We start from the raw sequence: 5,340 nt of genomic DNA on the forward strand, positions 1-5,340 counted from the left end.
GTTCCAGCGATACCCACCATGCCCACGAACGTGAATGGCATCTGGGTGTGAAGCGATACGCGGCGGTGGCTGGGTGGGACCGTCCCCGGCCGGTGAGGGGGGGCCTCCCGGCGTGCTGGCCGCGCGGTGCGTGGGCGCACGCGCTACAGCCGGCTGGTGGGGGCGGCCAGTGGCAGGCGCGCCGGCCGACGGAGGCGGCAGGCGGCGCAGCTGCGCGCCGGCGCACCCTGCACGCGGCGCCGTGCGGCCAAAGTAGGTCCTCGCGGGCCCGGTGCGAAGCGCGGTGGACATCTGCAGTGTGCTGGTCCGATTGAGGACTGTGTGCGCTGAGGATGCGCCGCCGCCCGGCGCTCGGCGCCGCGACGCCGTCTGCTGCTCGGTCGCCTCTGCGGTTCTCGCAGGTGGTTTGTATCCCAGCTGTGCGGACGTGTTGGCGCGTGCGCTGTGCTGGGAGAGTTCGCTTCGGCACCCAAGTGGGGCTTTTGTCCTTCTGTGGCGCTGGCGTTGGAGCTGCCGGTCACCGTAGGTGGCGCGTGTTGTCTCCCGCCGGCAATGCCACGACAGCACGCTCCCGGGCCTCTGTCGGCAGCGGCAAGCTCAGTTGGGAGCACGGGTGGTCGCACCTAAAGCGTCTACTCGCCAAACTCCGGGCGATTGCGCCTCTCTCGAACCCGACCAAGTACTTAGGACGGCGCTGCGCGCCGCCGGGACCTGAGAGGGTTTCGAGGTGTATGGTGCAGGGGAGCTCAGCCTCCTCCTGTTTGCAGAATAATTGAGCGGACGCTTGCGTGTTCGCGCGGGCCCCCGGGACACACTCCCGGGCGGCCGGCTGCTCAGCTCTAGTTGACGCAGCTCCCTGGTTGATCCTGCCAGTAGTCATATGCTTGTCTCAAAGATTAAGCCATGCATGTCTCAGTACAAGCCGCATTAAGGTGAAACCGCGAATGGCTCATTAAATCAGTTATGGTTCCTTAGATCGTACCCACGTTACTTGGATAACTGTGGTAATTCTAGAGCTAATACATGCAAACAGAGTCCCGACCAGAGATGGAAGGGACGCTTTTATTAGATCAAAACCAATCGGTCGGCTCGTCCGGTCCGTTTGCCTTGGTGACTCTGAATAACTTTGGGCTGATCGCACGGTCCTCGTACCGGCGACGCATCTTTCAAATGTCTGCCTTATCAACTGTCGATGGTAGGTTCTGCGCCTACCATGGTTGTAACGGGTAACGGGGAATCAGGGTTCGATTCCGGAGAGGGAGCCTGAGAAACGGCTACCACATCCAAGGAAGGCAGCAGGCGCGCAAATTACCCACTCCCGGCACGGGGAGGTAGTGACGAAAAATAACGATACGGGACTCATCCGAGGCCCCGTAATCGGAATGAGTACACTTTAAATCCTTTAACGAGTATCTATTGGAGGGCAAGTCTGGTGCCAGCAGCCGCGGTGATTCCAGCTCCAATAGCGTATATTAAAGTTGTTGCGGTTAAAAAGCTCGTAGTTGGATTTGTGTCCCACGCTGTTGGTTCACCGCCCGTCGGTGTTTAACTGGCATGTATCGTGGGACGTCCTGCCGGTGGGGCGAGCTGAAGGCGTGCGACGCGCCTCGTGCGTGCTCGTGCGTCCCGAGGCGGACCCCGTTGCAATCCTACCAGGGTGCTCTTGAGTGAGTGTCTCGGTGGGCCGGCACGTTTACTTTGAACAAATTAGAGTGCTTAAAGCAGGCAAGCCCGCCTGAATACTGTGTGCATGGAATAATGGAATAGGACCTCGGTTCTATTTTGTTGGTTTTCGGAACCCGAGGTAATGATTAATAGGGACAGGCGGGGGCATTCGTATTGCGACGTTAGAGGTGAAATTCTTGGATCGTCGCAAGACGAACAGAAGCGAAAGCATTTGCCAAGTATGTTTTCATTAATCAAGAACGAAAGTTAGAGGTTCGAAGGCGATCAGATACCGCCCTAGTTCTAACCATAAACGATGCCAGCCAGCGATCCGCCGCAGTTCCTCCGATGACTCGGCGGGCAGCCTCCGGGAAACCAAAGCTTTTGGGTTCCGGGGGAAGTATGGTTGCAAAGCTGAAACTTAAAGGAATTGACGGAAGGGCACCACCAGGAGTGGAGCCTGCGGCTTAATTTGACTCAACACGGGAAACCTCACCAGGCCCGGACACCGGAAGGATTGACAGATTGATAGCTCTTTCTTGATTCGGTGGGTGGTGGTGCATGGCCGTTCTTAGTTGGTGGAGCGATTTGTCTGGTTAATTCCGATAACGAACGAGACTCTAGCCTGCCAACTAGTCGCGTGACATCCTTCGTGCTGTCAGCGATTACTTTTCTTCGTAGAGGGACAGGCGGCTTCTAGCCGCACGAGATTGAGCAATAACAGGTCTGTGATACCCTTAGATGTTCTGGGCCGCACGCGCGCTACACTGAAGGAATCAGCGTGTCTTCCTAGGCCGAAAGGTCGGGGTAACCCGCTGAACCTCCTTCGTGCTAGGGATTGGGGCTTGCAATTGTTCCCCATGAACGAGGAATTCCCAGTAAGCGCGAGTCATAAGCTCGCGTTGATTACGTCCCTGCCCTTTGTACACACCGCCCGTCGCTACTACCGATTGAATGATTTAGTGAGGTCTTCGGACTGGTACGCGGCATTGACTCTGTCGTTGCCGATGCTACCGGAAAGATGACCAAACTTGATCATTTAGAGGAAGTAAAAGTCGTAACAAGGTTTCCGTAGGTGAACCTGCGGAAGGATCATTACCGACTAGACTGCATGTCTTTCGATGTGCGTGTCGTGTCGCGCAACACGCTACCTGTACGGCTCGCAGTAGCCGTGCGCCGCGTGCGGAACCACGCGTGCTTCTCAAAACTAACGCCAATGTTGTGTGGTACGAGCGCTGAAGCGCTGGAGCGGCTGGCCTGCGGCACCTGGCGCCTGGCGCCGGTTTTGAATGACTTTCGCCCGACTGCCTGTCCGCTCCGGTGTGGAGCCGTACGACGCCCATCGGCCGTGAGGCCGTTGGACACAGAACGCTTGAACAGGGGCCGCCACACGCCTACGTCCCGCCTATGCAACTGTCTTGAAAGAGACGGTGGAAACTAAGAAAAGATCACCCAGGACGGTGGATCACTCGGCTCGTGGGTCGATGAAGAACGCAGCAAATTGCGCGTCGACATGTGAACTGCAGGACACATGAACATCGACGTTTCGAACGCACATTGCGGTCCATGGATTCCGTTCCCGGGCCACGTCTGGCTGAGGGTCGGCTACGTATACTGAAGCGCGCGGCGTTTGCCCCGCTTCGCAGACCTGGGAGCGTCGCGGCCGCCTGTGGGGCCGGCCGCGCCTCCTTAAACGTGCGATGCGCGCCCGTCGCCTGGCGGTTCGCATACCGGTACTTACTCGGTAGCGTGCACAGCCGGCTGGCGGTGTGGCGTGCGACACCTCGTACAACGACCTCAGAGCAGGCGAGACTACCCGCTGAATTTAAGCATATTACTAAGCGGAGGAAAAGAAACTAACAAGGATTCCCCCAGTAGCGGCGAGCGAACAGGGAAGAGTCCAGCACCGAACCCCGCAGGCTGCCGCCTGTCGTGGCATGTGGTGTTTGGGAGGGTCCACTACCCCGACGCCTCGCGCCGAGCCCAAGTCCAACTTGAATGAGGCCACGGCCCGTAGAGGGTGCCAGGCCCGTAGCGGCCGGTGCGAGCGTCGGCGGGACCTCTCCTTCGAGTCGGGTTGCTTGAGAGTGCAGCTCCAAGTGGGTGGTAAACTCCATCTGAGACTAAATATGACCACGAGACCGATAGCGAACAAGTACCGTGAGGGAAAGTTGAAAAGAACTTTGAAGAGAGAGTTCAAAAGTACGTGAAACCGTTCTGGGGTAAACGTGAGAAGTCCGAAAGGTCGAACGGGTGAGATTCACGCCCATCCGGCCACTGGCCTCCGCCCTCGGCAGATGGGGCCGGCCGCCCGCGCGGAGCAATCCGCGGCGGGGTCGTGTCCGGTTGCCTTTCCACTCGCCGCGGGGTGGGGCCGTTCCGGTGTGCGGTGGGCCGCACTTCTCCCCTAGTAGGACGTCGCGACCCGCTGGGTGCCGGCCTACGGCCCGGGTGCGCAGCCTGTCCTTCCGCGGGCCTCGGTTCGCGTCTGTTGGGCAGAGCCCCGGTGTCCTGGCTGGCTGCCCGGCGGTATATCTGGAGGAGTCGATTCGCCCCTTTGGGCGCTCGGGCTCCCGGCAAGCGCGCGCGGTTCTTCCCGGATGACGGACCTACCTGGCCCGGCCCCGGACCCGCGCCGCTGTTGGCTCGGGATGCTCTCGGGCGGAATAATCGCTCCCGTCAGCGGCGCTTCAGCTTTGGACAATTTCACGACCCGTCTTGAAACACGGACCAAGGAGTCTAACATGTGCGCGAGTCATTGGGCTGTACGAAACCTAAAGGCGTAATGAAAGTGAAGGTCTCGCCTTGCGCGGGCCGAGGGAGGATGGGGCTTCCCCGCCCTTCACGGGGCGGCGGCCTCCGCACTCCCGGGGCGTCTCGTCCTCATTGCGAGGTGAGGCGCACCTAGAGCGTACACGTTGGGACCCGAAAGATGGTGAACTATGCCTGGCCAGGACGAAGTCAGGGGAAACCCTGATGGAGGTCCGTAGCGATTCTGACGTGCAAATCGATCGTCGGAGCTGGGTATAGGGGCGAAAGACTAATCGAACCATCTAGTAGCTGGTTCCCTCCGAAGTTTCCCTCAGGATAGCTGGTGCTCGTACGAGTCTCATCCGGTAAAGCGAATGATTAGAGGCCTTGGGGCCGAAACGACCTCAACCTATTCTCAAACTTTAAATGGGTGAGATCTCCGGCTTGCTTGATATGCTGAAGCCGCGAGCAAACGACTCGGATCGGAGTGCCAAGTGGGCCACTTTTGGTAAGCAGAACTGGCGCTGTGGGATGAACCAAACGCCGAGTTAAGGCGCCCGAATCGACGCTCATGGGAAACCATGAAAGGCGTTGGTTGCTTAAGACAGCAGGACGGTGGCCATGGAAGTCGGAATCCGCTAAGGAGTGTGTAACAACTCACCTGCCGAAGCAACTAGCCCTGAAAATGGATGGCGCTGAAGCGTCGTGCCTATACTCGGCCGTCAGTCTGGCAGTCATGGCCGGTCCTTGCGGCCGGCCGCGAAGCCCTGACGAGTAGGAGGGTCGCGGCGGTGGGCGCAGAAGGGTCTGGGCGTGAGCCTGCCTGGAGCCGCCGTCGGTGCAGATCTTGGTGGTAGTAGCAAATACTCCAGCGAGGCCCTGGAGGGCTGACGCGGAGAAGGGTTTCGTGTGAACAGCCGTTGC

The 5,340-nt window shown here is 59.3% G+C and overlaps 2 non-coding genes and 1 pseudogene across 2 annotated transcripts; all 3 read left to right on the forward strand.

The window, feature by feature from the left end:
* The first annotated feature begins 853 nt into the window (after positions 1 to 853).
* LOC126435053 (small subunit ribosomal RNA) lies at positions 854 to 2,763 on the forward strand. Its single transcript, XR_007579703.1, has one exon. It is a non-coding gene; the product is annotated as a small subunit ribosomal RNA (ribosomal RNA).
* Positions 2,764 to 3,114: 351 nt separating this feature from the next.
* Positions 3,115 to 3,269, forward strand: LOC126434925 (5.8S ribosomal RNA). Its single transcript, XR_007579588.1, has one exon. It is a non-coding gene; the product is annotated as a 5.8S ribosomal RNA (ribosomal RNA).
* Positions 3,270 to 3,457: 188 nt separating this feature from the next.
* LOC126435072 (large subunit ribosomal RNA) overlaps positions 3,458 to 5,340 on the forward strand; it is a 4,908-nt pseudogene continuing 3,025 nt past the window's right edge.

This window comes from Schistocerca serialis, unplaced genomic scaffold (assembly GCF_023864345.2).
Source record: "Schistocerca serialis cubense isolate TAMUIC-IGC-003099 unplaced genomic scaffold, iqSchSeri2.2 HiC_scaffold_1196, whole genome shotgun sequence".
NCBI classification, from domain to species: Eukaryota; Metazoa; Arthropoda; class Insecta; order Orthoptera; family Acrididae; genus Schistocerca; species Schistocerca serialis.